The 21,938-nt window shown below is 44.6% G+C and overlaps 1 protein-coding gene across 3 annotated transcripts in view; it reads left to right on the top strand.

The window, feature by feature from the left end:
• FGFR1 (fibroblast growth factor receptor 1) overlaps nt 1–21,938 on the top strand; it is a 105,927-nt gene that overhangs the window by 32,793 nt on the left and 51,196 nt on the right. The window lies entirely within an intron of this gene.

The following is a 21,938-nucleotide window of genomic DNA, read 5'->3' as shown; positions in this document are numbered from 1 at the left end:
TCCACTAGTCTCCAAACTTTCAAGTGCTTCTTGAAAACTCACCTCTTCAGGCAAGCCTATCATATTTAAGTTCCACACGCATATCCCTATGAGGCACCTATGTATTATTTAGCTTCCCTTCTGGACTTTTAACTTGGTGGGACTGCTATGCTATTACTGGTGCCTGTCATTGTTTTGCCCTTCTATATCCCTATAGATTGTAAGCTTGCAGCAGGGCCCTCTAACCTCCAAGTCTTTCTGTTTTTACCCAGTTTTTTTATCACTGTCTACTATTGTAAAGCCAGTGGCGTAGCTACAGGGGTCGCAGCGGTCGCACCTGCGACCGGGCCCCTGAGCCAGGGGGGCCCAACCCCCGCCACTGTCTGGCCGTCCTGGATGTCCGGCCGTCCTGGACGTCCAGCCCCGTTCCCAGGCTGCTCTTTTGCTTGGCTCCGTTCGGCCAACTCTGCTGGACAGGTACGTCGCCCTCCACCCCCCCGCCCGCTGGTGTCACTCCCGAGCTGCTGCTGCGTGGTGGGGGACGCGCTGTGACCCGGCGCTCCCTCCGTGCACCCATCCTGCGGCTGTTCTGTGCGACCGCAGCGCCGCACTCATAGCGTGCAGGGACCGAGACTGCCGCGCAGTATTCTCACTTTGACGCGGGTCTGACTCTCCGCTTCCCCCACGGCATTGCAGCTCCCTGATCCCTGCCTTGCACGGCGGGTAGGGGACTACAAGAACCATAGTGCACAGCTTCTCGGCACCCAGGCAGGAACCCCCCCTGGCCTCCCAGCACAATCAGCTCTTAAGACCCAGTCCTACCATCTTCCCTCACCAGGTGCTCCCTCCCCTGGCTCACTGGACTCCTCTGGCCCCCCTCTATGTTCTCTCACTAAATTGCCCTGCTAAGGGGGAAAATTAACATCCCCGTTTCTATGGTCACTCAAAGGGCCTCAGTTTTTTTTATTCAATATTTTGTTGTATGTAGGGGGGGGCCCAAGCTGACCTTTCGCACCAGGGCCCATGAACCCTTAGCTACGCCCCTGTGTAAAGCGCAACGGAATCTGCTGCACTATATAATAAACTGTTAATAAATAAATAAATACATTTGCCCCCAAATCTTTTAGTTAGGCAAATTTTTACCACCTTTTATATGTAGATTTGAAACTCTTTAAAGTTAACAATACACCTTTTTTTACCAGAAGTAATGCTTTTTAAATTATATACGTGTGTGTGCGCAAGTATCTGATATATGATGGGATAATAACTAGAAAGGGGCTCTTATGCCTAACAATGCCAATAAGCATCTAATATGTATAGTTTAGGCAAAGGTATTGACAATTACATTAATACTATATTTTAAAAGATCATCCTGCCCAAGTCAGCCAGTGGTAGAAATCTAACTTTGTGTTCAGCATTATAAGAGGCCATAAATTGCCATGATATTTCAATGGATTCCAAGCCTGAATGGGTTTGTCTGATATCCTTACAACATGAGATATTACGTTTACAGTTTCCCAAATTGCTGTACTATTTTATTAATTAACCATAGTGCAACTATTTTATAAGTATTGCAACATACAATTCTCAGTGTAAATGGATGGTTCTATCTTAAATACATGCAGTGCTAGGCCAACACCACAATGGCAAAAAAATTGTGCCAACAGTGGCAAAATTATTTTGACACTGTTAAAATGCTATAAGTGTCATTTTTACTTTGATGACATTGTGGTGTCGGCATAGTGTTGCCTACAGTAGCATTGTATGTATTCCAGATACACTGTGGATCTCTAAAGACGGCATTCCTTCCATCCATAATAATTTATATTCAGTTATTTAGTGATTTGAGGTGCCTGCCCCATGATTCTCAGAGAATATTTAGTCATTCACTTCCTGCCTACAATCTCTATTCCTTTTGCATATATTTTCTTGTCAGATGCCAAGTAACTACCTAGTGTGTTTGGAAATTGTAAAAGTAAATCTGAGTATCTAGGAAAAGAATACACAAGCACTGGGAGCACTAAAGTTGGCCATACATTAGGACGACCTGATTGTATGCAGGTCATGGAGTGGTTGAATGAGCAATCGTATGTTCTTAAAATGCACAAATGATCTGCTCAGCTACGCAATGAGAGCCCATGGATGAGATGTGCAGCTTATGTCCTTTGAGGGCCGACATCCCAATCTGTGGGACCGTGCATCAGAATGAAATTACGCGCGATGTGCAAGACATCGGTCGCACTTGTGCATTCGGGTCCGATGCCGTTCTGTGTATGGGGTTAAAACTCCACATAAATAGGAGCCTGGTTAGAGTCAACCTAGTGTTCTCTGTGCAATAAGGAAACTATACTAACCACTGTGCTGCAAGCCACCTGAAAAAGTCCTGAATCTTCCCCCCCGGTCTCCTCTTACATTTCCATCTGACCACTAATTAAGATATTGCAGCTTGTGATTGGGGCTCTTGCTCACAATCCCTCTGCTGCTACTTTCAGTTGGCTAACAAAATAAAATGAAAGAGGGAGAGACCGTTTATGTAGAAGCCCACCATGGCCTAAAGTTGGGAGTGGAGAAGAGCTCTGTTCTACCACTTTCTATTAGGTGTTAGAAACGTTTTGTGGCCTTACAGCTGCATTATCTCCCCTAACGTTGGCAACTTTTCCATATGTCCCATTTTTACACATTCATATTGATGCCTTCTGGTTCTGTCCATTCTGTCCAACAATGTTGGTTTTGCAAGATCTTGATAATTTTGTTCATACATTTAAAATCCATAAAATGTATCTAAAATGTGAGAGGCCCTCATAGATACTTGCAACCATGTCATATAGTAGTAGTACGTTTATTTATAAGGCGCCACAAAGTGTCCGCAGCGCCGTACATAGCAAACAAAAAAAAAAAAAAAAAAAAATTTTTGGGTTCCCAAACTTTTTGGAATTGCACCACCCCAGAGTATCTGCATTTTTCTACTGCACCACTAGCCCAAAAGGTTTTAGCAAAAATAATTAAGTAAAATGTGACCATTATGCTCAGCTATGTGGTAGTGGGCAGGGCTGTACTTCTATTTGTCCACATGCTTTGTCAGTGGCAGCCCTCACATTGACCCAAAATCATTTTACTTGGTCCTGGATCGTTAACCAGTGGTACCCCTGCATGTGCCCAGTGGCACTCCCAATCTGCCACGCCTCCCCGTTTGGGAACCACTGGGTTAAGTCCAGGATGTTAATACTTAACACATCAAATGTAAGTTTCAAACTTGTTCCCATTTCAAAATTTTGGTTCATATTTGCCTACTAGTTATCAAATTTTCTTTTTTACTTTCTTTCTCTTTTCTTCTTTCTTTCATATTCTATATAAACACACTACTTTCCTGTCATTGAATGGGGATTAAAAGGTGTTAAAAGGCTGAGTGCTTTCTCTTCATTTCTGCTCCAGTATGTGAGAAACTTCTGACCCCCATCCCGCCACTAAGGTTTTAGGATTAGGGTACCCACGGGCCTTTTTGTATGCTTCAGGAAGTAGAAGAGAAAAATTTAACTAGGCCCAGTTGGTGTTTCTATGGAAACCAGCCAGCGCCTGCTGCTTGGAACCATTCAGTACCTTTTGTCCTAGTTAGGCTTTGTTTAAGGTCTTTATGGCTAAGTCACCATCAGCATCAGCTTAACTAAAGTTTTGCATCCATGCTTTGCTCCATTTGCATTTGAAAGCAGCAATGTTTTCTCCTTTCTCTATTCCTCCTCCAGATCTCCTTTCTCCCAAATACGTTGCATCAGTCCCACCCTCCCCCCATCTGTTTATTTTTTAAGATTCCTTCCACATGTGGTACATACAGGGCCTACTTTTACTTTCCTAGTGCTTTTCCTCATTATTTTTCTTCCTCTCAGTGGAATCTGTATAAAATTAAATCTTTTGCATTGCAGCAAACTATAAATTTAGAAAAAAATATTTTTTTTTTTTAACAAACTGGTAGAATTATAAATGTAGAATCCTTTTTTTTTTTTTTTTGCAACAATTTGGCAGATGTGTTGTGTTTTTATCCTCTATTTTCTTTTAAATAAAATTCTACTTTTTTTATGTTCAATTCCGTTAATATTATTTTGAAGACTCTGTGTATGTTATACACAAAACACAAATTTGCTTTACATTTTTTCTCTTTACCTTTTTTCCCTCCTATTTCTTCCCCCATAAATATTAGAAGGAAAGAGCTGTAAACGTTTTTGAGCATTTTATTTTAAATTGAGAACTCTGTCGATTTATGTGCTTTCACTTTGCCAGGTAAATTGTTACGTATGAACAGTTTATATTGCGCTCTACCAATATGTGTGGTTGGTGCTGCTAATCCTGGGGTATGTCTACAGGGACCCCTTGGAGATTTGCTATAATTTGGTATGGATAGCGCACTCAGGGTAGGTGTTGTGCGGGGATAAGGGGAGGGAGTATGGGATGGGGATGGGGATGGGGTTAGGGAGGGGTGGGGTAGGATGGTAGAGAGAAAGGGGAGGAGGGGGGGGGGGGGGGTTAATGATGAGTCTCTACTCAGATGTAGTGAAAAGCCAGAGCTTTTATTGATAATTAAATATTAATTGTGAGGGGGAAAATAAATATATATATGAATGAAGAATCGAAAAAAGTCACTTGATGACCCTGACTGTGCCTATGAGGAGCCCTTTCGGGGATTAGGGTGTCAAAGGATCCCCTTTCTGCCATAGGTCTTTGTGTGGACCTATGTCTCCTGTCGGGTGTACAGTGGGGTGTGGGGGATATTGGGAGAGGGAAATGTAGAGGTAAGTCCTAGGAATAGGGTGCCTCCCGACCAACCACTATTAGGGATGTGGATGTGGGGGGTCCTGTACCTTGTTGGTGGGTGGACAAATGGCGTCCTATTGAGAAGTCACTGGGAAGATCCCTAACTCTACCTGTGAGGAGCACTGACGGGGATTGGGGTGCCAACGGATCCCCTTTCTACCATAAGTCCTTAATGTCTCCTGTGCAGGTGTGCAGTCGGGTGTGGGGTCCTGCGTGCTGATTTGTGGTGTGCAAAGTGTCAGAGATAGGAGTAGGTCTGTGCAGGTTGCGGCGTCCCGCACCTGGCCTCTTACCCTATTCCGTGATGGTGTCTAGAGTGTTCGGTGCCCGGCCGGGCAGGTGAGATGTTGATCCCATACACAGGAGGTCCTCCCGGTACCCGTCCTCTGTGTGGCAGGAAGGTCTGTGTCCCCGCTGACCATTTGGCCGCACTGACTCGCACCGGTCTTCCGGACCCGGCGGCGCTACGTATGTCAGAGCGCTCTACTCCGATTGGAGGAGACTTTCGCGGTGGTGGGTGGGTGTTGTAGTGTGGTCCAACACGTTTTGGCAAACATGCCTTTGTCAAGGATAGTGGTCGTGTTCAGATGACGGTTTATATAGCCACTGCTGGAGTGTCATGGGCAGTTGGCGTGTATAATCAGAGTTAATGGTTCAGTCCGTGTGCCGGTTGTTGCCATGGATACTATTGTTACCACGGGAACGTCCGGTGATTGGATTTTGAAAGGGTGTTAAGTAGTTTGTATCTGATAGATTTTGCATCATATTATGAAAGAATGATAGTTATTGTAAAACTGGGTGATTTTATGATAAATTAGAATGGCAATAAAATTAAATGAGATAAACGTTGAAAACAACGGAGAGACCAAAAATGGAAGAAATTAAAAAAGTAAAATAAATGGGAAGGTGTGTGTGGGGGGGGGGTTGGAGGGAGGAAGGAAAACGGGGGGGGGGGGGTTGGAGGGAAAAACGGGGGGGAGCATACCTCACAATTAATATTTCATTATCAATAAAAGCTCTGGCTTTTCACTACATCTGAGTAGAGACTCATCATTAAACCCCCCCCCTTATCCCATCCTCACTCCCCTTATCCCTGCACAACACCTACCCTGAGTGCGCTATCCATACCAAATTGTAGCAGGTAAATTGTTTCCCTGGCATATACAATTTGAAATATTAATGTGTATATATGTTGTCAACTTGTTTGTACTTATTTTGCTGATTTCCACCACCCCTTTCACATCACACCTAATTACAGGGTTCATACCGGTTCGACCTGGTAATTGGTGTAATGTGAAAGGGGTTACATCAGGCATTCCCAACCACGGTCCTCAAGGCACACCAACAGTGCAGGTTTTAGTGATATCCAGGCTTCAGCACAGATGGTTTAATCAGAATCCCTCAGATACCAATTAAGTCACCTGTGCTCAAGCCTGGATATCTACAAAATCTGCACTGTTGGTGTGCCTTGAGGACCGTGGTTGGGAAAGGGCTGGGTTACATGGTTCCACAAGCCGGTAGCAACATGGCAATACGAACTGGTAAAAAATAAGGGTTCTTAATGGTAATATTGGCGGTTCACTGAGGATCTCTGAACAGATCAAAATGCAGGGTCACACGGGATTGAACAGTTTCAAAGTCCCGGTGCAACCCTGCATTTTGCGGTCTGAAAAGGGTATTCAAAAGCCACCAGCACTTCATACAAACTCTTTAAGAATTGAAAATCATTGAATGCGTGGAAAAAAACAGCCTTAAATTTTAATCTGTTTGCTTGTTTCACACACACTCTGTGCTTTGATTTTTTTATTTTATTTTTTATAATTTGTCCTAACTCCCAACCAGTTGAAGATATTGTATTTATATAAAATGTAATGTAACATTTTTACACGCTCTGAATACAGTGCCTTTTTATATACTCTTTACCGTATTACATGAAGCGGAACAGGGTTAAACATTATCAGAGCTGTAGAAGGTAATAGTTGACTATTCTTACTTAGTTAATGAAGTGTTATGGTGTTTAGTGATACAGAAATCCTTTCTGTAATCAGCCGGTGTGATTAGGTACCCATAAAGTGAAAGTGCATCGCAGCTCAGGAATGTCATAAATGGATAGAAAGGTTAATTGTATGTTTTATGTATGTAAACATTGCCAATTTTCTTAAAGTAAGAGATTTGTGATTATTGTAGTACTTTTTTTTTTTTTTTTATTCATTTTTATTTCTTCTTGCTCCTTGGGCATAAAGCCTAAAGTCTGCTTCCATCTGGAGCTCACAGTAAGGTATAGAAGAGAGGGTTAGTTTAAGAGTAGGGATTCATGACGGGTATCATACCAAACATTAAAGGTCTTTGGTAGCAAAGTATCTCAGAGACACTAAGAGGCAGTTTGCAACGCAGGGAGTTAAAAAAAAATATCCACCTGGAGGTATGTAAGTGCATTAATCTCCGGAAAGGAGAATCGGATTCATATTTTAGACTTCAGGATTTTTGGTCAATGGGTGTGTTGTCATTGGTGTGTAGAGATATTGAGTTCCACAGTGCACCTTGCTTGTCAGCAGATCAGGAAAGCCGCACAGGCATAGTATGTTTACAACAATGTAGGGTGTATCTGAGAAAATAATAGCTGTATATAATATAATCTAGAAAGGTCTCTGATGCAACTGAAATTTTACTTTCTTTTAATCACGGAAGTCTTTTTACAATACAAGATCATGTAACAGCAGAACAAAACCCTTAGGATTGGGTGTTCACTGAAATACAGAGAATATCTTTCCCACCAACAACCGAGTTTGAGGATTTTTGACTTCTCATAGACCAAATCAATAACTTGTGTATTAAATAGTGTAGAGATATTATTGAGCCAGACCTTCCAGTTTTTACCTGCATCTGGTGTCTAATAAGTGATTTATTATGAGTTTGTTACTTCTACCACTTTTAGGGGGGTATTCAATCCTGGCCGCTATTTGCGAGGGGGGAATGCTGTCTTTTTCGACAGAATTGAAGAGGCAGATCGACAAAATGGGCCCGACTTTGAAAGCAGTCGGGCCTGTTTTGTCGATTTTGGCCGTGAATTGTCATGATTGCGGCCGAATATCGACAAATCAGGACAGTTTACGAGGTCACGCCCCCTTTTCGCCTATCGTGAAGTGGGACATTGAATCACGTCTGGCGATCGGCGGTCAAGCAAAAGAAAACGGGCCAGGGTCACGGCTGTCGGGTCAAGCATTTATATATTTATATAGTGCACACAGATTACGCAGCACTTTACAGCGGATATTTGAACATCTCAGTACCTGCCCCAGTGTAGCTTAACATCTATATTCCCTACCATATGTACACGCGCACACATTTATTCTAGGGTTAATTTTGTTGGAAGTCACTTAACTACCAGTATATTTTTGGCTTGTGGGAGGAAACCAGAGTACTACGCAAGCAAGGGGAGAATATACAAACTCCCCACAGTTAGGGCCATGGTTAGGGGGGTAGTACCCATGACCTCAGCACTGTGAGGCAGTATTGCTAACCTATTATTACCAGCAAGAGTATTTCTTTTGTGTGAAAGGGTCAACCCGGGTCAAAATTGCTGGGAAATACCAGGGTCGAAGACCAGGCAATTTTGACCGGGGATGACCTTTCCACACAAGTAAACGACCCATGTTGAATGGCAATTTACTGGCTAGAAGTGTTTAATCGTGTAATTTTTGTTTTTCTGTGCGAAAGGAGTATTCTCTATGGAAAATGTCACCTAAAAAGTTAGAATTATAATATGCCTCATTTCTTAAGGCCTCCCGGAGGTGGCCACAATTATTACCTTGTGGTACAAGGCCATATTAACTGCACACTTTTTTTTTTAGTTATTCCACAAAATACACTTTTAATCTCCACAGATGTTTTTATATATCATTGTATCATGCCTGCACCAAAATAAATCAAGAGAGCACCATTGTACTCTTTATGACTTGCCGAATAATAACCATCATTATCCAATTCCAAGGCAGCACAGACATACTTGCCTACTACTACAAAAGGGAGGGGTAATTCTGGTTAGGAAAAAACATTTTGTATCCCAATTGCACACTGAGTAAGAAATATACACATAATAATCAGATAATACAGAGATCTTGGTTGCATATATCTGCAGATATAGGGCTAAGCCCCCAGGCCGTACGTCAAGGCGTCTGTGTCACTGGGGGTCCCTAATACTGGGTATGACATATCCAAATGTATACAGTACGGATGGTGTAATGGTTAGCATTACTGCCTCACAGCACCGAGGTCATGGGTTTGATTCCCACCATGGCTCTAACTGTGCGAAGTTTGTATATTTTCCCCATACTTGCATGGGTTTTCTCTGGGACCCTGGTTTCCTCCCACAATCCAAAAATATACTGGTAGGCTAATTGGCTCCCAAGAAAATGAACCCTAGAATGTCTGTGTGTGTGTACATGTGGTAGGGAATCTAGATTGTAAGCTCCACTGGGGCAAGGACTGATGTGAATGTTCAAATATTCTCTGTAAAGCGCTGCTGAATTTTTGTGTGCACTATATAAAAACTGGTAAATAAATGTATGTGAGCCCTATAGAGATACTATACTTGGTAAAGTGCTGGGAAATGGCACTGATGATTGTATCTGTGTCTCATTCCTTTTTTCCCCAAAAAATGTAACGGTGCAATGTGGGCTAGGTGAAATGAGGGAGATTGGTAGACTAATGAGGGAGAGCGGGAGATTGCTGCTAATTCAGGGAGTCTACTGCAGAATGCAGGAGGGTAGGCATTAATGAGCACAGATAATGCAGTGACATTGCAAATTAGACAATGCATAAATCTACTAAACATAACATAAACTGTAGAAAATTCCGCTTAACCTATCCAGCTTGTTAAGCGCCCCGTCCACTATGCAGACATATCTGAAGCTACAAATCTCTTCAGATTTCCCTTGAACTTTCCCAGGCATAGGCACAGTTTCTGTGGGTGCTCCTGTACCTTAGCACTCACAGTAAATGTTAGGCATCCACCAGGCCCATCAGCACGTCAGACTGCAGACAAGAGTACAGCGCAGGGCCAGAGGTAGCGCAGCAGGCGGAAGGGAGCGCATGCTTATGTCAAATGGCGCAGCAATACAGACTGTACAGGGCAGAGCACGGTGGGACGTTGGGAGGGAGGGAGCTGACCTCACAAAGCGGGAAGAAGTACAGGGCAGAGTGCGGCGGGAGATATATCACTATATATGCGTTCACTGTATCAGCAGTGTCTCACAGCCATGCTGGTGTAGGATTGTGCATTTGGTCTGCAATGTACAGTATAGTCATGTGAGTATTAATACTAAATCATTCTGGTGGCATCGATTACTTTCAATGCATTTCATGGTGTGCATCATTACATTGTGCCGTAATGTGTAAAAATGGGGACACTGCTGCTGTCGTTTGAATATTGGAGACAACTGTGCTGTGTAATATAAATTGGTAATAATTTGTTGCCATGCCCTTTCCCCGTGAAGCCACTTCCCTATATTTCTCTACCGTCCAATGGGATACTGGGCTTCACTACTATGGGGATTGAGACCTCCGCAGGAGAGACAGGCACATAAAAGAACTTTCAGTGTGGGTGCACTGGCTCCTCCCCTCAATCTCCCTCCACTAGTCAGTTTTGAAAAATGTGCCTCAGGAGAGGCAGTGCTTCTGGATGCTCCAGAGTTTTTTCCACATTTATTTTCAAGTTTGTTATTTTGGGGCGCTGTGGTGACCACACAGCTGTCCTGCTTCGTGGGTGTCAGGGGAAGGGTCAGTCCCCGACCTCTTCAGGTGCAGAGCTGACCCTGCTACAGGACAATCCAGTCCTGCGTGGGACTTGTCACCGCACAGCATTGCGCTGTAGCGAGCAAGTCCCCTAGCCGCCGCACACCCCTGACAGGTCTGAAGACATCGGTGGTTAGTACAGGCTGGGGGTCCCACAAGGGGTCCCCGCAGCCATTTCTGGTGCGGCAAGACGACGGCTAGTAATAGTGGCTCTCCAGCAGGGACCGCGTGAACACCGCGTCTGGTAACTGGCATAGGGGTGCTGCCGCTGGACCACCAGGGACACCCCTCAGGGTATAATGTATGATATATATTTTACACCTTTAATAATGTCAGTATAAATATATGTAAGCGCCAGCTCCGTGTAAGGGGGCGGGGCTTCACTCAGAGCGGGACCAAGCTCTGCTGGGCGCGCGCTGTCACTTCCTGCTTCTTCACACGCTGCCAGACTCCATTACAGGGCTCCTCACTGGCGTGGTGGATCCGGGTACTTGCAGCACTGCAGAGACAGCAGGTTTTTATAGCGATTTAGCGCTGCTGCGCTATCTAGCTTAGTCAGACACTGTGTTGTTTATATCACTGTGTTTAGCGTTACCAGCTCACCCAGATCTGTGAGTTCAGGTTAAGGGTGCACTTGGCTCCCCAATTGCTCTGTTTTTTCCCCACTGATTAGTTACAGACACAGCATAAAACAAGCACATAGTCTGTTTTCACTCAGAGGAAACACATCCAGCAGTGTGTGCACGTGTGTGACTGCGTGGGGGTTGTGTTTGTTACTACAGACATTGTAGTACTATCTCATCATGGTGAAAAAGTTCACTTGTATGGTGTGTAGCACCAAGTTTGTGCCCAAGTCTCAGTCCCAGGTTACTTGTGAGGCTTGTATGTCACCACAGCCTAGTAGTGCCGACACCCAGATCAGTGGGGTACCCCCACAGCTTGTGGGGCCATCGCAGGCAGACGAGCAGGAGCCTGCTTGGGCTTCCAACATAAAGACCTTGTTGGATTCTGTGGCTTCACAGCTTTCCACTAACACTCAGCAAACGCAGAGGGTTCAGAGGGAATTGTCCATGTTAGCTGCCAGGGTGGATATTCTTCATACCCTTAATGTACCTCCTCCTCCCGCACAGCCTCAAAAAAGGCAGGCTACTGCGATGGATCCTGACACAGAGGATGACGATGAGGACATATTGGAGGAGGGTGAGGAGCAGGGTCTGCAGGAACCAGCTCCGGAGGCGGCAGTGCATGGTCCCGAGCCACTTATCAGGGCCATTAGGGATGTTTTAGATCTCCCAGTGGAGGCATCCGCAGAAGGAGATCCTTTCTTCATGACTCAGAGGAAACAGCCAGTATACTTCCCTGAGCAGGCGGAGTTAGAAACTGTTTTCAGGGCTGCATGGCAAAACCCTGATAAGAGGTTTACTCTTTCAAAACGGTTCACAAATGCATATCCTTTTGAACCTTTGGGCAGAAAGAAGTGGGAGGAGCCACCGGTAGTGGACTCCTCTGTTTCCCGCCTTTCTAAAAAGGTATTGCTACCAGTCCCAGGGGTATCCACCCTTAAGGACGGGGCGGACAGGAGGCTGGAAGCTACCCTCAAGTCCATATATACGGCTAGTGGGGCTTCCCAGCGCCCAGTTTTAGCCAGCTGCTGGATGGCTAAGGCAATTCATACATGGTCAACCAAAATTCAGGAAGGGTTGTTGGGTGACATGACTGTGGCCCAAATAGGTGACAGCCTGCGTCACATTCAGGATACCGCTAAGATCCTGTGCGAGGCGCACCTTCCTTCCATCAGCTCCCACGGCTGCAAAGCGTACCTTCACAGGTGCTTCCCAGCAGTCCTTTCGTGGGAACAGGTTTCGCCCCAAAGCTAGGGGCGCCTCCAATGCCAGCAGGGGCACGAGAGGCAAGTTTAGGAAGCCTAACACCTCCAACACCCAAGACCGCCCAAATGCCGCGGCTTCCTCTAAGCCTGCAGCATGACGGGGTTTTCCCGCCACGAGACTCTCTCGCTGTGGGAGCGCGATTGTTGCATTTCAGCCATGTGTGGGACGCCTCGGGTCTGGATTCCTGGGCCAGGGGTCTCATTTCTCTAGGTTACAGGCTGGAATTCGACAAACCTCCTCCCAGACGATACTTCAAGTCGGCACTTCCAGCATCCCAGGAGGATCAGGTGCTCCTTCAGGGGGCCATTACCAGGCTGCTTCAGTCTCAGGTAATTGTACCGGTGCCGGACACGGAGCAGGGCCAGGGATATTATTCAATCTTATTCCTGGTTCCGAAGCCAGACGGCTCAGTAAGACCCATCCTGAATCTAAAGTCACTGAACCCCTTCCTGCATGTGTTCAAGTTCAGGATGGAGTCCTTGCGCTCTGTGATCGCCAGTCTAGAAAGAGGGGAGTTCTTGGCCTCTATAGACGTCAAAGACGCCTATCTACACATTCCTATCTGGCCCCCACACCAAATCTATCTCAGGTTTGCCTTGGGGAACGACCATTACCAATTCCGGGCGTTGCCCTTCGGCCTGTCGACAGCCCCGCGGGTTTTCACAAAGGTAATGGCGGAAATGATGTCACTACTCAGGCTCCGAAGGGTCAATGTAGTGCCATACCTGGACGACCTGCTAATAAAGGCAGGGTCGGCGGAGGCTTTAAGCAGTGCTCTCAATCTGTCCATACAGGTTCTAAGAGACCACGGGTGGGTCCTGAACATGTCCAAATCATCGCTGGTTCCGACCCAGAGGATGGTTTTCTTGGGCATGATTCTGGATACATCGGAACAAAAAGTCTTTCTGCCGTTGGAAAAGGTCACTGCAATACAACAACTGGTCAGGGAGGTCCTTCAGTCACCTCTGGTACAGATCCACCTTTGCCTCCGGCTTCTAGGCAAGATGGTAGCTTCTTTCGAAGCAATACAATTTGGCCGTTTCCATTCCAGGACCTTTCAATTGGACATTCTGACAAAATGGTCCGGCTCCCCCCTGCAGATGCGCAGAAGGATTGGCCTTGCAACAAGAACCAGGATCTCGCTACAGTGGTGGCTAGATGCATCCAATCTGTTGGCAGGCAGACGGTTCCAGATCCAGGACTGGATTCTGGTAACCACGGACGCCAGCCTGAGGGGCTGGGGTGCTGTGACACAGGGAGTCCGCCTTCAGGGTCGATGGTCTCCACTGGAGTCGGGCCTTCATATCAACAAGCTGGAGTTGAGGGCGGTTTACTATGCCCTGTTACAGGCAGCTCCATTGTTACAGGGCAAGGCAATCCAGGTCCAGTCGGACAATGCCACCACTGTGGCCTACATAAATCGGCAGGGTGGTACCAAGAGCATGCTTTGCATGAGAGAAGCGTCAAAGATTCTGTCTTGGGCGGAACAGAATGTCCTGGCCCTGTCTGCCATTTTTATCCCGGGGGTCGACAATTGGGAGGCGGACTTCCTGAGTCGCCACGATCTTCACCCGGGAGAGTGGGGCCTTCACACGCAAGTGTTCAATGCCATAGTGGATCTGTGGGGGCTCCCTCAGATCGACCTGATGGCTTCACGATTGAACCACAAGGTAGCAAGGTACTGTGCACGGACCAGAGACCCAGGGGCCATAGCGGTGGACGCTCTCACCTGGACCTGGGATTTCCAATTGGTGTACCTGTTCCCACCTCTCCCATTGTTGGCTCGGGTGCTAAAGCGGCTCCGGCATCAGGGGACGGAGGCAATACTGGTGGCACCAGATTGGCCAAGAAGGGCCTGGTACGGGGACATTCAGGCCATGCTAGTGGAAGACCCGTGGCGTCTGCCCCTAAGAAAAGACCTGCTCCTCCAGGGCCCGTTCGTCTTCCAGGACTTACAGCGGCTACGTTTAACGGCCTGGAGGTTGAGCGGCAGATCTTAGTCCATAAGGGTCTCCATCCCTCGGTCGTCACTACAATGATCAAAGCCAGGAAGCCGGTGACGGCTTCGCATTATCATGTAATATGGCGCAGATATATTGCCTGGTGTGAGAAGAATGACTTGCCTCCGGCCAGTTTTCGATTAAACAGTCTGCTACGTTTCCTTCAGGCTGGTTTGGATAAGGGACTCAGATTGGGTTCCTTAAAGGTCCAAATCTCCGCACTGTCTGTGTTTTTCCAGAAAAAGATTGCGGCCTTGCCGGAAGTGCAAACCTTCTTACAGGGGGTTCTGAGGATTCAGCCCCCCTTTGTGCCTCCCACTGCACCATGGGATTTGGAGGTAGTTCTTACTTTCTTAAAATCAGCCCGGTTTGTTCCACTGGAGGAGTCTGAGCTACGACACCTCACTTGGAAGACAGTGGTTCTGCTGGCTCTAGCTTCGGCCAGGAGGGTGTCCGAGCTTGGGGCTTTATCTTGTCGGAGCCCTTACCTTGTGTTCCACAACGATAGGGCGGAACTCAGGACCAGACCACAATTCCTTCCAAAGGTGGTGTCAGGGTTCCACCTAAACCAACCGATTGTGGTTCCTTCTAGCACGACACACCCGGATATACCAGATACCTTGGATGTGGTCCTCACCCTTAAGGGGTATGTCAAGCGCACAGCTAGGATCCGTAAAACGGACAGCCTGTTTGTGCTTTATGATGCACAGAAGAAGGGTTTACCTGCTTCAACGCGTACCATTGCCAGATGGATAAGATGTACTATCCAACAGGCTTATGCATCAGCTGGTTTATCGCTTCCTTTTTCAGTAAAGGCTCATTCAACCAGGTCTGTAGGTACCTCTTGGGCGGCTGCTCGAGGGGTGTCGGCAATGCAGCTCTGCAGGGCCGCAACTTGGTCAGGGCAACACACATTTGTGAAGTTTTACAAGTTTGACACCCTGGCCAGGGAGGATTCCCAGTTCGGGAATGCGGTTCTACAGCAGAATCCGCACGTTCCCACCCGTTCTGGTAGCTTTGGGACCTCCCCATAGTAGTGAAGCCCAGTATCCCATTGGACGGTAGAGAAAATAGGATTTTGGGTACCTACCGGTAAATCCTTTTCTCGTAGTCCATATGGGATACTGGGAGCCCGCCTCAGTGCGGCTTTTCTGCTGTCAGATCCTACTTCATTGTTAGGCTTATTGCCTTGTTTTCTATAGGATGATTATGACTATAGACTTGTTCTAGTTACAGGTGTCCTCTTAAAGTTGTTAGGATTCACCTCTTTTATAGGTTTTTTGTTCGTTTGGGTGTGCTGGATGAATCTCACCACAATACATTATCACGTACTCCTCACATGCTCTCCTTCGGCACAGTTTTTGCATTAACTGACTAGTGGAGGGAGATTGAGGGGAGGAGCCAGTGCACCCACACTGAAAGTTCTTTTATGTGCCTGTCTCTCCTGCGGAGGTCTCAATCCCCATAGTAGTGAAGCCCAGTATCCCATATGGACTACGAGAAAAGGATTTACCGGTAGGTACCCAAAATCCTATTTTTTTACTTGAGCACCCACCAGCAAAAACATAAATCTGCACCTATGAACAATGCCCCCCCCCCCCATATCATCATAGCCATATGTCCATCCAAACTTCAGCATAACTCTAATCATACATGTCCCTCGGATGGATGGATAGATAGATAATCTCCATTGGGGTAGAGACTGATCTGAATTGCCATGTATTGCTTGAAAAGTGATGCAGAGCAGAGGTGTGCTATATAAATAACTCTTGCTAAATAATGGGGAACTGTTCAAAGATTGTCAGACACCTGTTATTACTTGCCATTTAAACGGTATTTGCAGCTGGCATAAGCATAACACTCATGATTACAAGCTATTTATATGATTGAGTTTTTCACTTATTTCTGAGCTACAATTTGATATAACAAGCCAGGGGCAAGGCTGAAATGAAATCCTCTCCTGTGTCCGTCTTACCACCTGAGCGTCATTATTTAAGCCAGTTGCCTCAAGCAAAACTTTGAGCTGTTAAATTAATTTTTTTTCCATGAGCTTTCCCGTCAGAAGGAGAGAAAGTACAGATTAAATTGGGCTTCAGCTGCAACTGTCAGCAGGTCTGCAACTGGCAATAACCGCGAGTCCTCGTCATGTAACATCAGAAGTGCCAGCATTTAATTATTAACACAAACATTGTGACTTTTACATGCACCTAGAACCAGTCTGTCCTTGTTTATATCTATTGGCTATTGGGCCATTCATCTATTGGCTCTATTGTCAGTGTAAGAAGGTTCTTCTCTTGTGTTCACATTGTTTGTCCGTGAGTCTGCTCTGAGGGTGATGGTTTATATAACCATAAAAAACAGCATAAAGGAGAGAAACGCATCTGTCCCCATTTTGGAACCACTTAAAGTAAAAGGACAAAGTGCTGTTAAAATGCTAAATAAGGTGCATGTCTGAGCATTCACCATTTACTACAATAGTGGTTGCATAGCAACGTGTTATCTTTCTCTGAAGCTTCTCTTTTAAGGGGGCTCTGCAATTGTATTACTTTTATACAGATCATAGACTGATTCATCAGGGGAGATTTCTCAAAGCTTAGAGGGCAAGATGCACCAAGATTCAAAAAAAGTGATAAATAGCCAGCCAATAAGATCCTAACTGCCTTGTTTCAGGCTGGGTTTGAAAAAATGAAAAGTGGGAGCTGATTGGATGGTTGTTTATCACTCTCCACTTTATCACTTAATACATAAAGTGGAGAGTCCCAGAAAGAGATAAAGTGGAGAAAAATAAAATACTAAGCCGTCTGCCTTGAACTGCCAAGCTGCAGGCTGGGTTTGAGAAAGGACATGAGCTAATTGGTTGATTCATGGGCTAAATGTTTCAAAGCTTTCAAAGCTCCACCAAAAATAAATTGAGAAGCAGTGGTATTGCTGCGGGGTACCGGGGATGCGGGCTGCAGCTAGTTATCATCCTCGCGCACCAAACTGCCAACTGTTAAATGCCCATACTCTATGCGACTTCTCCCCTTGGAGCAGCATGTATTATCTCCAGCTTCTATCCAATGCGCACGGGATTGCACATCTGATTTGATGTCACACATGCTATTTGGCCAGATTTTCACACAATATCTCATCCTGATCTGCCAAAGTCGGGCCCAAATTGCCCAAATTGCATAGTGTATGGGGTGCAGCCTTTACAGTGCAGCACTTGTCCTGTTAGTGTAAGATTCGACAATGCACACAGACTGGTCTCCGGGGGCAACCCAGCATATCCTCAAAGTGATTAAAAAAGTGGTTTGACTCACAAGGACATGTCCTACGCTTGCTGTCACTCGTCTTTGCTGCACACATGATGTATATTCCCACATTGGGCGTCACCACAGATATGGATTCCGCTGATAAGTTTAGGAAGAGAACCCGCAGGGACAGAGGGGCAGATTTATTAAGCTCGGTGAAGTGATAAACTGGTTTTTATCACTGGCCAATCAGCTCTTACCTGTCATTTTTCATTCCTAGCCTGTAGCTTCACAGGTAGGAGCTGATTGGTCGGTGATAAACAGACAGTTTATCACTTATCCAAGTTTAATAAATCTACCCCAGAGCTCTCACAAGCTCTGTCTAGAGATGGGCAAAACGGTTCATTAAGCCGAGCTGGGATCCGCCGGATCGCTCTGTGAAAAGATACGGCTCTTTTAGACCAATCCTCAACTCTCTTTAAAAATGGGGGGGAATATACATGACCGAGTAAAAACACTGATCGATGGCTTGGCGCAGAATCACCATCGATGGCAACCATCGATGGCGTCTGCACCGATGGCCATCCCTGGAAGCAGCAGCTAATCTTTCTATCACTTGTAGTCACAGCACTGTACTCAGTCTACAGAGGTAGTACATATCAGCTGCCACAGGTGGAAGCACTGAGATAAGGGAAATGCATCGGTAACTGAACCGGATCACTTTTTTTGGGGGGGGGGGGGTGGGGGGCAACGACTCATTCGCTCTTGGGCGGGATCCGTTCAAAAGATCCGGTTCGTTCGCGAACGACCCATCTCTAGCTCTGTCCCTGCATGCGTTAATTGATGCATCCCTGTGATTTGCATTGCAAATACATCACAACCCATCTTTATTGGATATGTGGATTGTGATGAATATACCCCAATATATGTGGAGTTATAATTAACTTAAAAAAAAAATGTCTACCTCCACTGTCCTTAAAAATAGATCATTGTTCAGAAATTTTGTTCAACCCACAGCATGGATACCTTCACTGTGTTTGGAGTTAGATAATGTTCTGCCTTCAGGTATGGCTGCATTATAGCAACCAAACATATTCTAGATATTGTTTTATAAAATGAATGAAGAATGAAAGCTGAAATCGGATTGGCTGTTAGGTGTAACACCTCCACTTGCTTTCTTTTGTCTTGCTGGGAGTTGCTGTTCTGGATAACAATGGACTGAATGATTTGTCATGATCAGGCAGGCTGTGAGGTAAACTTCAGATGATTTAAAGACCTTTTACTAAAACAGCTTTATTGTTCTGGCAAAAGATCCACAGTTTAGTCCTTCCCTTTGTTGCACTTTGCTTCTTGAAAGAACACTTGGTACTGATTCATAGATTGCTGGACTTTGTCCTGTGCTGAGGCGGTTTATAAAGGCTGTGATCAAAGGTCAGATTATATTAGTCAGTTCCTCCCAGAAACAAACTTTAATGTGTTTAATCACAGAAAAAGCTCACACCTTTCTTCATCCATAAATAATACCCAAAACATATCCTTACTGACTGAGTTGTTCTGAGAGTCTTTAGGTGTGACGCCTAATGGTAGTATAGTGGCAGGTCTGGACAAATTCATCTACTGTAAAAGTTCGGTATAAATGGTAATAGCCAGCAATATAATGTACAAAACTCTGCTTTTGTTGTTTTTATATAGATGTTTGGTCTATGTGAATTTTCAGGTGCTTAATCCAACTCGCAAAACAAAATAGAGAAAAAGAAATTCAGGCTTCACTATATTTTGCTATTAAAGGCATTATTTATTTATTATTTATGTACAGTTTCTTATGTAGCACAGCATATTCCGTTGCGCTTTACAATTGAATTACTCTTTTACATCTTAAACACCTCCACGAGGCTTCTTTAAGAAATACTCTGTGGCATCACCTGTGAAACATGGTGGAGAAAGTGTAATAGTCTGAAGATCTTAATGATGCGTACACACAGTGAAATTTCCTCCATTTTTCTATTCGATTTTGCTTTTAGACGCAAAATTGAATCAAAATCGAATGCTTTTAGCAGCATTCAATGCAGATTCAAACCCAAAGCGTGTTCACGTTTTTCCAGGCAAAAAGTCGAACAGCATATCGAATATCACATCTAACCATGTGTGCTTGTTAAGCTGGTAAATGGTAGAATGACTGGTCCTCTACCAAAAAGGCTACCACTATATTTTACAGCAACATGCAGTAGTACCCAGTTGGTTAAGGGTTCACCATACAGCAAGGTATTTAATATAAACAATAACTCCAGGGTTCTTCCAGACCTACTTTGGAGGAAAACAAGTTTGTAGGCTTTCAAAATAAAGCCGGTAGAGCTTCCTAACCCACGTTTGATATTTATTGTAGAACGAATTCCACGGGGGTTTTTGCGGTATTTGCAAAAGCCAGCTGTTTTTGAGAAGTCCATTTTTAATTACATTGTATTGAACAATTTTTTTTTACTCCAACTATTTATTTCTTAATGTTTTCATTTCCTCATCCTTTGAGACATTAAAGTACGTGAAGTGTGAAAAAAAACAACCTAGCAATATGTGGGTTCCTTGCAGATTTTGGCCAATACTGAATGTGATTATCTGTATAAAAAAATTGAAATATTCTTTACTGATGTCCTCACTTTAAGCCCACATGTACCAAGTTTTAAAAGTGAATAAATGGATAGTGATAAACAGCCAGCCAATCGGCTCGTAACTACAATTTTTTAAATACTGGGTTCGAAAAATGACCGGTAGGAGCTGATTGATTGCATTTTATCACTTTTTGAAGCCTGATACATTCGGCCTTTTATATTCAGTTATTAGACAAATTGCCAGTGTTTATACATATTGCTAGGTTTCACTTCTATATATGCCATTACAGCCATACTGCACTCGAGAAGGGGGTCCATAGTCTATAATGTGAAAGGCTGGAATCTCCGGTCATGCAACCCACAAAATGTCTTTTTTTTTATTGTGTATAAGAGAATGGGTCATGAAATTGTTGATTGAAATACTCATGAAGGAGAGGTTATGAGCAGATTTCCTCTGAGCACAAGTTGTCTTGTTGTGATGTAAGACACCTTTTGTGTTTTAAAAAGAAGTTAAACCCTTATGTGTGTTCTTGCATGAGATGTTTGCGTAGAAGCAAGTGGTGCAAGTGTGTGCTACCCTGTAGCTCTGATCACCGTTTGCTTATCAAATATACTTCCCTTCCCTTATCTGTGTTCGCTGTGATCAGGAGATGGCTAAGAAAACAGGTATGAATTAAAAGGTCGACTGTCTAGGTTGACACTGAAAAGAAGTTGACGTGGAAATAGTTAACATGAGTTTATAACATTTGTGTGTCAGTGTTGACATCTGTGCACATGGACCCCCAGTTAGTTTACCACATACCCTCTCTTTGCTCGCCATGCTTTGAGCTAGATGCCTCACTCCATTACAGCTAGGCTCAGCTCACTTGACCATTCCCATTTTGAGTACACGTGGATGTTGAAGAATGGAAAAGTTTTTTTTATAAAAAAAAACACTTAAAACATGTCAACCTTTTTGTATGTCAAGCTTGTTCATATTGGCCATATCATGTCGACCTATTGGCTGTTAACTTAGATACCCTACCATCCAGAGGTCAAGCAAACTGGTTTTCTCCTTACAGAGTCCGTGATTGACATCAATGTACTTCTTCAAACAGAGGGGCAGATATATTAAGCCTGGCTGGCCAATTATCACCTTCTACTTGATCTTTACTTTATCTCTACACCAATCAGCTATGTTTAAGTTGATTGACTTGTACATCCTCACCTTCCACTTTATCTCCACAAAGCTTAATACATCTGCCCCACTGTAGGTTAAAGACTTTCAAATTTAGACCTATATTGGGTAATAGGGGTAACTATAGAGTGTTTATGGAAGAAATAATGCCTAGAAATGCAATTGAAAATGACTTGTTATTGAACTTGATTGCAAATCCAATCCACTTTTGTGGGGTGGGACCCTTTGACCACATTAACAGGTCCTGAAGTTACCTCGGCTGAAGGTGCGTAGCCAAACCTGCTCAAGCCATGTGACAAAGTTGTTGGCCAACTTTCCACAACTTTTTTCTCTAATAAGGATGTGACTACTATATATGCACTGTCTTGCTGCAAAATCCTATGTTTGTTTCTAATTGCATATGGCGTATTGTTGTGATTGGCAGCTACAGTAATCTGCTTCTTTACTAATTGTTTTATTAA

Source organism: Crinia signifera, chromosome 4 (genome assembly GCF_055691185.1).
Source record: "Crinia signifera chromosome 4, ASM5569118v1, whole genome shotgun sequence".
Classification (NCBI taxonomy): Eukaryota; Metazoa; Chordata; class Amphibia; order Anura; family Myobatrachidae; genus Crinia; species Crinia signifera.
The sequence above is the reverse complement of the archived record's forward strand: the minus strand, read 5'-3'. Positions and strand labels throughout refer to the sequence as shown.